Source organism: Oncorhynchus kisutch, unplaced genomic scaffold (genome assembly GCF_002021735.2).
Source record: "Oncorhynchus kisutch isolate 150728-3 unplaced genomic scaffold, Okis_V2 scaffold2956, whole genome shotgun sequence".
Classification (NCBI taxonomy): domain Eukaryota; kingdom Metazoa; phylum Chordata; class Actinopteri; order Salmoniformes; family Salmonidae; genus Oncorhynchus; species Oncorhynchus kisutch.
In genome coordinates, this window is record NW_022264901.1 from 135001 (window position 1) to 144378 (window position 9378).

At 41.6% G+C, this 9378-nt stretch overlaps 1 pseudogene; it reads left to right on the forward strand.

Moving 5' to 3' along the window:
- Positions 1-7645, forward strand: part of LOC116352989 (cytochrome P450 3A27-like) — a 23617-nt pseudogene extending 15972 nt beyond the window's left edge.
- Positions 7646-9378: the final 1733 nt, after the last annotated feature.

Here is a 9378-nt window from a genome sequence, read left to right on the forward strand (position 1 = left end):
AGCGCTGTGGAACATCCAGGTGCACTTCTGCGAACTTCAGATGTTCTGAAATGTTGGTTTTTTGGAAAGCAGTGTCTTCTTCTGTGGTGGTTCTATATGTATATATATGTATATATGTCTTCTTCTGTGGTGGTTCTATATGTATATATATGTATATATATCTTCTTCTGTGGTGGTTCTATATGTATATATATGTATATATATCTTCTTCTGTGGTGGTTCTATATGTATATATATGTATATATATCTTCTTCTGTGGTGGTTCTATATGTATATATATCTTCTTCTGTGGTGGTTCTATATGTATATATATGTATATATATATCTTCTTCTGTGGTGGTTCTATATGTATATATATGTATATATATCTTCTTCTGTGGTGGTTCTATATGTATATATATATGTATATATATCTTCTTCTGTGGTGGTTCTATATGTATATATATGTATATATGTCTTCTTCTGTGGTGGTTCTATATGTATATATATGTATATATATCTTCTTCTGTGGTGGTTCTATATGTATATATATGTATATATATCTTCTTCTGTGGTGGTTCTATATGTATATATATGTATATATATCTTCTTCTGTGGTGGTTCTATATGTATATATATGTATATATATCTTCTTCTGTGGTGGTTCTATATGTATATATATGTATATATATCTTCTTCTGTGGTGGTTCTATATGTATATATATGTATATATATCTTCTTCTGTGGTGGTTCTATATCTATATATATGTATATATATCTTCTTCTGTGGTGGTTCTATATGTATATATATGTATATATATATATATATCTTCTTCTGTGGTGGTTCTATATGTATATATATATGTATATATATCTTCTTCTGTGGTGGTTCTATATGTATATATATGTATATATATCTTCTTCTGTGGTGTCCTCCCATGAACACCATTCTTGTTTATTGTTTTACATATCGTAGACTCGTCCACAGAGATGTCAGCATGTTCAAGAGGTTTCTGTAAGTCTTTAGCTGACACTCTAGGATTCTTCTTAACCTCATTGAGCATTCTGCACTGTGCTCTTGCAGTCATCTTTGCAGGACGGCCACTCCTAGGGAGAGTAGCAACAGTGCTGAACATTCTCCATTTATAGACAATTTGTCTTACTGTGGACTGATGAACATCAAGGCTTTTAGAGATACTTTTGTAACCCATTCCAGCTTTATGCAAGTCAGTAGTCTTAATCTTAGGTCTTCTGAGATAAGGCAATGCTTCTTGTGAATGGCAAACTCACATTTTGTGTGTTTTTTATAAGGCAGGGCAGCTCTAACCAACATCTCCAATCTCGTCTCATTGATTGGATTCCAGGTTAGCTGACTCCTGACTCCAATTTGTTTTTGGAGAAGACATTAGCCTAGGGGGGTTCACATACTTTTTCCAAACTACACTGTGAATGTTTAAATAATGTATTGAAAATAGACAAGAAAAATACAATAATTTGTGTTATTCATTTAAGAAGACTGTGTTTGTCTATTGTTGTGACTTAGATGAAGATCAGATAAAATGTTATAACTAATTTATGCAGAAATCCAGGTAATTCCAAAGGGTTCACATACTTTGTCTTGCCAATGTAGTTGTGTGGTCAGTAGTTTTGTGGTAAGTAGTTGTGGTTGGTAGTTGTGGTCAGTAACTGTGTGGTTGTGGTCAATAATTGTGTGGTTGTGGTCAACAGTTGTGTGGTTGTGGTCAGTAGTTGTGTGGTCAGTAACTGTGTGGTTGTGGTCAATAGTTGTGTGGTTGTGGTCAGTAGTTGTGTGGTTGTGATCAGTAGTTGTGTGGTCAGTAGTTGTGTAGTCAGTAAATGTGTGATTGTGGTCAGTAGTTGTGTGGTCAGTAGTTGTGTGATTGTGGTCAGTAGTTGTGTGGTTGTGGTCAGTAACTGTGTGATTGTGGTCAGTAGTTGTGTGGTCAGTAGTTGTGTGGTCAGTAATTGTGTGATTGCGGTCAGGAGTTGTGTGGTTGTGGTCAGTAGTTGTGGTCAATAGTTGAGTGGTCAGTAGTTGTGGTCAGTAACTGTGTGGTTGAGGTCAGTAGTTGTGTGATTGTGGTCAATAGTTGTGTGGTCTGTAGTTGTGTGGTTGTGGTCAGTAGTTGTGTGGTTGTGGTCAGTAGTTGTGTGGTTGTGATCAGTAGTTGTGGTCAGTAGTTGGGTGGTCAGTAGTTGTGGTCAGTAGTTGTGTGGTTGTGGTCAGTAGTTGTGTTGTTGTGGTCAGTAGTTGGGTGGTCAGTAGTTGTGTGGTTGTGGTCAGTAGTTGGGTGGTCAGTAGTTGTGTGGTTGTGGTCAGTAGTTGTGTTGTTGTGGTCAGTAGTTGGGTGGTCAGTAGGTGTGATCAGTAGTTGGGTGGTCAGTAGTTGTGTGGTCAGTAAGTTGTGTAATTGTGGTTGTGTTACAGGTTCTTTGGGCCCTACAGTATGGACGTGGTCACCATCACAGCTTTCAGTGTGGACATTGTTTTCAGTAGTTGTGTGGTCAGTAGTTGTGTGGTCAGTGGTTGTGTGGTCAGTAGTTGTGTGGTCAGTAGTTGTGTGGTTGGTGGTCAGTAGTTGTGGTTGTGTTGCAGGTTCTTTGGGCCCTACAGTATGGACGTGGTCACCAGCACAGCTTTCAGTGTGGACATTGACTCTCTGAACAACCCTTCAGACCCCTTTGTCTCCAACGTCAAGAAGATGCTCAAGTTCGACCTGTTCAACCCACTGTTCCTCCTAGCCGGTGAGACCACACACACACGCATGCGCAGACACACACGGACGCAAAGTTTACTTTTTAATCCGATAAATTTGTATAGCTCTGTATAAGAAGGGTATAAAGTCTGACCCTGGGAATTATAGGCCTGTATCTATCCTCTATGCAACATCAAAATCGTGGAGAGAATTGTACATGAGCAAATGTATGAATATGTTAAACCTGTTTGGGAAAGGGGGCAGTATTGTCTCCTCCGGATGAGAAGCGTGCCCAAAGTAAACTGCCTGATACTCAGGCCCAGAAGGTAGGATATGCATATAATTGGTAGATTTAGATTTAGAAAACACTCTAAAGTTTCTAAAACTGTTAAATGATATGGCAGGCAAAGCCCCGAGGACAAACCATCCCCCAAAAAAGATATTCAGCTTACACTATTTTCAATGGCTAGTACTATCATTATAAGCCCAAGTACTCCCTGATTGCAGTTCCTAGGGCTTCCACTGTTGTTTGACTTGTTTGGAAAAGTTTATTAGTTTGGGATTCATTTTGTATGCATTTTGATGGAGGGAAACTGGATGGATTATTGACTGAAGCGCACCAGCTAAACTGATGTTTTTATGGATATAAAGAAGGACATTATCTAACAAAAGGACCATTTGTGATGTAACTGGGACCTTTGGAGTGCCAACAGAAGAAGATCATCAAAGGTAAGGCATTTTTTAGATCGCTATTTCTGACTTTCGTGTCGCTCTGGTTGAAATATGTTTTTCATGTGTTGGTATGCGGGGCGCTGTCCTCAGATAATTGCATGGTTTGCTTTTGCAGTAAAGCCTTCTGGAAATCTGACACGGCGGCTGGATTAGAAGTTAAGCTTTATTTTGATGTATTACACTTGTGATTTTATGAAAGTTAAATATTTATAGTAATTTAATTAGAATTTGGCGCTCTGCAATTTCAGAGGATGTTGTCGAGGTGCTCGGCACGGCACGCCATTCCCAAACAGGTTCTAATGTATGATTTTCAGTCGTGTTTTAGAAAACACTGATTCATGTCTACTTCACTTGACTGACTTCATCAGGAAAGAGATTGATGAGGGAAATCTGTGTGGAATGATACTGCTTGACCTACAGAAGGCCTTTGATACAGTTAACCACTTGTCTCCTATTCTCCAAACTGGAGGCACTGGGGTTAAGCAGTATCCCTCTAGGCTGGGTAAAGTCCTATTTATCAGGAAGGGAGCAAGTAGTAGAGGTTAATGGTTCACTGTCTCAGGCAAAACCAATTAGTTGTGGCGTTCCGCAGGGGAGCGTGCTTGGGCCTCTGCTGTTTTTATTGTATATTAATGATATGAAAGATGCTTGAGATATTAAGCTATATCTGTACTTAGGGAAAACCTGAAGCAATTATTTTTGGATCCAGACCTAAATTGAGTAGGTCCTCTAAAATCAGAGTGGAGTTAGGGTGGTGAGGTGCTGACTACTCAAACCTCTGTTAGCTACTTGGGATGTATCCTTGATGGAAGCTTGGGAGGTGTGAGCATGGCCAATAAGGTGTTAGGGAAGGTGAATGCCAGGACTAAGTTTTTGGCTAGAAAGTCCAAGCTGCTTGATAAGGACTCCATGAAAGTGCTAGCCACTGCCCTCATTCAATGCCATTTTGACTATGCTAGTACTTCCTGGTTTGGGGGCTTACCTAAACTTATGAAGGGGAAGCTCCAGATAGCCCAGAATAAGCTGATCAGGGTAGTGTTGAATGTGAGTCCACGTACTCACTTAGGCAGGAGCTGCTTTCAGGAACTAAACTGGCTGCCTGTTGAGGCTAGGGTTTCCCAGATTAGACTTGGTTTGGTTTACAGAAGTATTTATGGTCCTGGGCCCAGATATCTAAGTGACTACTTTCCTCGTGGATGCACACCAGATCAGGTGTTGCTGATGTGTGCTTACACAGGTTCAGGAGTAATGCTGGGAAAGGTACTTTCTTGTATACTGGAGCCTCAGAATGGAATGAGTTGCCTCTGACTATAAATACAACGTCCTCTCTGGACAGCTTTATGAACAAAGTAAAAATATGTTTAATGTCCTCTGTGCCCATATGAATAACCCCTATGATGTAACTGGAATGATGAGATAGATGTTCTTCTTCTCTGTTTTTGATGAGATAGATGTTCTTCTTCTCTGTTTTTGATGAGATAGATGTTCTTCTTCTCTGTTTTTGATGAGATAGATGTTCTTCTTCTCTGTGTTTGATGAGATAGATGTTCTTCTTCTCTGTTTTTGATGAGATAGATGTTCTTCTTCTCTGTGTTTGATGAGATAGATGTTCTTCTTCTCTGTTTTTGATGAGATAGATGTTCTTCTTCTCTGTGTTTGTTTGATTATTTCACAGCCATACCGTGTTGGATCTTGTCTAGTCATCTTGTCTCAAGAGGAACACAATGGAAACAAGTCCCAGACTTTATAGTGTGTTATCCTCCATGATTTAACAATGGAAATAAGTCCCAGAATGTGTTGTCTGTTATCCTCCATGATTTAACAATGGAAATAAGTCCCAGAATGTGTTGTCTGTTATCCTCCATGATTTAACAATGGAAATAAGTCCCAGAATGTGTTGTCTGTTATCCTCCATGATTTAACAATGGAAATAAGTCCCAGACTGTATAGTGTGTTATCCTCCATGATTTAACAATGGAAATAAGTCCCAGAATGTGTTGTCTGTTATCCTCCATGGTTTTACTCATGTGCATGTATGGCTTTTTCCAGTCTTATGTGTGCTTGTTTTTTAAAAATGGTCGAATTAATAAACTAAACTAAAACTTTCTGTAAAACGTTCCTCTCCTCCTCTCCCGCCCTCCCCTCCATTCCTCTCCTCCTCCCCTCCTCTCCTCTTCTCCTCCCCTCCTCTCCTTCTCCAGCTTTGTTTCCCTTCACTGGTCCTATCTTGGAGAAGATGAAGTTTTCTTTCTTCCCGACTGCGGTGACAGACTTCTTTTATGCCTCGCTGGCTAAGATCAAATCTGGACGTGACGCTGGGAACTCAACTGTAAACATGTTTATATTATATTTGATTATGTTGTTTGTTTATGTTTGTGATGGTTGTGATTGGACCAGATCCATAAGAATATGTTTGTGTTGGTTGTGATTGGACCAGATCCATAAGAACCTGTTTGTGATGGTTGTGATTGGACCAGATCCATAAGAACCTGTTGTGATGGTTGTGATTGGACCAGATCCATAAGAATATGTTTGTGTTGGTTGTGATTGGACCAGATCCATAAGAACCTGTTTGTGATGGTTGTGATTGGACCAGATCCATAAGAACCTGTTTGTGATGGTTGTGATTGGACCAGATCCATAAGAACCTGTTTGTGATGGTTGTGATTGGACCAGATCCATAAGAACCTGTTTGTGATGGTTGTGATTGGACCAGATCCATAAGAATATGATTTATATTTGTATTGGAATATTCTGTATTTATTTATTATATAACTAAACCTACGTAACTAGTAATGGACATCAATATGAAACGTCCATATCGATATCTTGTTGGAATTTAAAAATACTATTATTGGGACCCAAATATCTACATTCATATTAGAATCTGTTTGTGTTGTTTGTGATTGGACGAGATCCATTAGAATCTGTTTGTGTTGGTTGTGATTGGACGAGATCCAGTAAAATCTGTTTGTGTTGGTTGTGATTGGTTCAGATACAGTGGAATCTGTTTGTGTTGGATGTGATTGGACAGATTTGACCTCATGTCTTTCTGCTTCCAGAATCGGGTGGATTTCTTACAGCTGATGATCGACTCTCAGAAAGGCAGCGACACAAAGACAGGAGAGGAACAGACTAAAGGTACCTGCCGAACAAACACCTGGAAACGATTGTTACAACAACACAACCTGGGAACTACTGTACACACAACTGGAATCTCTCTCTCCTCCTTTCCTCTCCCTCTCTCCCTCCACAGGACTGACTGATCACGAGATATTGTCTCAGGCCATGATCTTCATCTTCGCCGGCTACGAGACCAGCAGCAGTACTATGAGTTTCCTGGCCTATAACCTGGCAACCAACCCCCATGTCATGACCAAACCTGCAGGGGGAGATAGATACTGTGTTCCCCAACAAGGTAACCCCCACACCATGACCAAACTTCAGGGGGAGATAGATACTGTGTTGCCCAACAAGGTAACCCCCCACACCATGACCAAACTGCAGGAGGAGATAGATACTGTGTTCCCCAACAAGATAATCCCCACACCATGACCAAACTGCAGGAGGAGATAGATAATGTGTGGTGATAGATATTGTGATTTGTGTGTGTATCCCCGGTGTCAGATGGGGTGAGGTACTGATTTGTATGTAACCACGGTGCAGGCTCCAATCCAGTACGAGCTCTGATGCAGATGGACTATTTGGACTGGGTGTTGAACGAGTCTCTGAGACTGTACCCCATCGCCCCGCGACTGGAGAGGGTCGCCAAGAAGACGGTGGAGATCAACGGCATCGTCATCCCCAAAGACTGCATTGTCCTGGTTCCCACGTGGACCCTCCATCGTGACCCAGAGATCTGGTCTGACCCTGAGGAGTTCAAACCAGAGAGGTACTGGACTGCACCGTAACCACAATCCAACCACAACACAACCTTATACAACAATAACACAACCACAAATGAACTACAATACAAGTGTGTAATGTGTCTGCCCTCCCCCTGTCCAGGTTTAGTAAGGAGAACAAGGAGTCTATTGATCCGTACACGTACATGCCATTTGGGGCGGGGCCCAGGAACTGTATCGGGATGCGCTTCGCCCTGATCATGATCAAACTGGCCATGGTCGAGATCCTCCAGAGTTTCACTTTCTCCATCTGCGACGAGACCGAGGTGAGGCGCTCACCTGAGCAGACAGAATATGACATCAACAACATCAGTAACTGTTTCAGCATAGTCAGCACCTGTTTTAGCATGGTCACCACCTGTTTTACATGGTCACCGCCTGTTTAACATGGTCACCGCCTGTTTAACATGGTCACCGCCTGTTTAACATGGTCACCGCCTGTTTAAACATGTCACCGCCTGTTTAACATGGTTCTCCGCCTGTTTTAACATGGTCACCGCCTGTGTTTGACATGGGCACCACCTGTTTTAACATGGTCACGCCTGTTCCTGTTTTTAACATGGTCACCGCCTGTTTTTAACATGGACCCTTTTTAACATGGTCGCCACCTGTTTTACCATGGACCCTTAACATGGTCACCGCCTGTTTTTACATGGTCACCGCCTGTTTTAACATGGTCACCGCCTGTTTTAACATGGTCGCCGCCTGTTTTACCATGGACCCTTTTTAACATGGTCACCACCTGTTTTAACATGGTCACCACTGGTTTAACATGGACATGTTTTAACATGGTCAGCACCTGGTTTAACATGGTCACCACCTGTGTTAAACATGGTCACCGCCTGTTTTAACATGGTCACCGCCTGTTTAAACATGGTCACCGCCTGTTTTAACCTGTTTTAACATGGTCACCACCTTTTTTAAACACGGTCACCAACTGTTTTTACATGGGCCTGTTTTTAACATGGACCCCTTTAACATGGTCACCACCTGTTTTAACATGGTCACCGCATGGTTTAACATGGACCTGTTTAACATGGTCAGCACCTGTTTTAACATGGTCGGCACCAGTTTTAACATGGTCATCGTCTGTTTTAACATGGTCACCACATGGTTTAACATGGACCTGGTTTAACATGTCAGCACCTGTTTTAACATGGTCGCCACCTGTTTTAACATTGTCAGCACCAGTTTTAACATGGTCACCACCTGTTTTATATGGTCCGCACCTGTTTTAACATGGACCTGTTTTAGCATGGTCACCACCTGTTTTAACATGGTCACCAACTGTTTAGCATGGTCACCGCCTGTTTTAAACATGGTCACCACCTGTTTTTTACATGGGCCATTTTTAACATGGTCACCACCTGTTTTAACATGGACCCTTAACATGGTCACCGCCTGTTTTAACATGGTCACCGCCTGTTTTAACATGGTCGCCGCCTGTTTTAACATGGTCACCGCCTGTTTTAACATTGTCACCGCCTGTTTTTAACATGGACCCTTTTTAACATGGCCACCACCTGTTTAAACATGGTCACCACATGGTATAACATGGACCTGTTTTAACATGGTCAGCACCTGTTTTAACATGGTCAGCACCTGTTTTAACATGGACCTGTTTTAGCATGGTCAGCACCTGTTTTAACATGGTCAGCACCTGGTTTAACATGGTCACCACCTGTTTAAACATGGTCACCACCTGTTTAACATGGTCACCACCTTTTTTAACATGGTCACCACCTGTTTTTACATGGGCCTGTTTTTAACATGGGCCCTTTTTAACATGGTCACCACCTGTTTTAAACATGGTCACCACATGGTTTAACATGGACCTGGTTTAACATGGTCAGCACCTGTTTTAACATGGTCACCGCCTGTTTTACATTTCAGCACCAGTTTTAACATGGTCACCGCCTGTTTTAACATGGTCACAACATGGTTTAACATGGACCTGGTTTAGCATGGTCAGCACCTTTTTTAACATGGTCACCACCTGTTTTACATTGTCGGCACCAGTTTTAACATGGTCACCACCTGTTTTA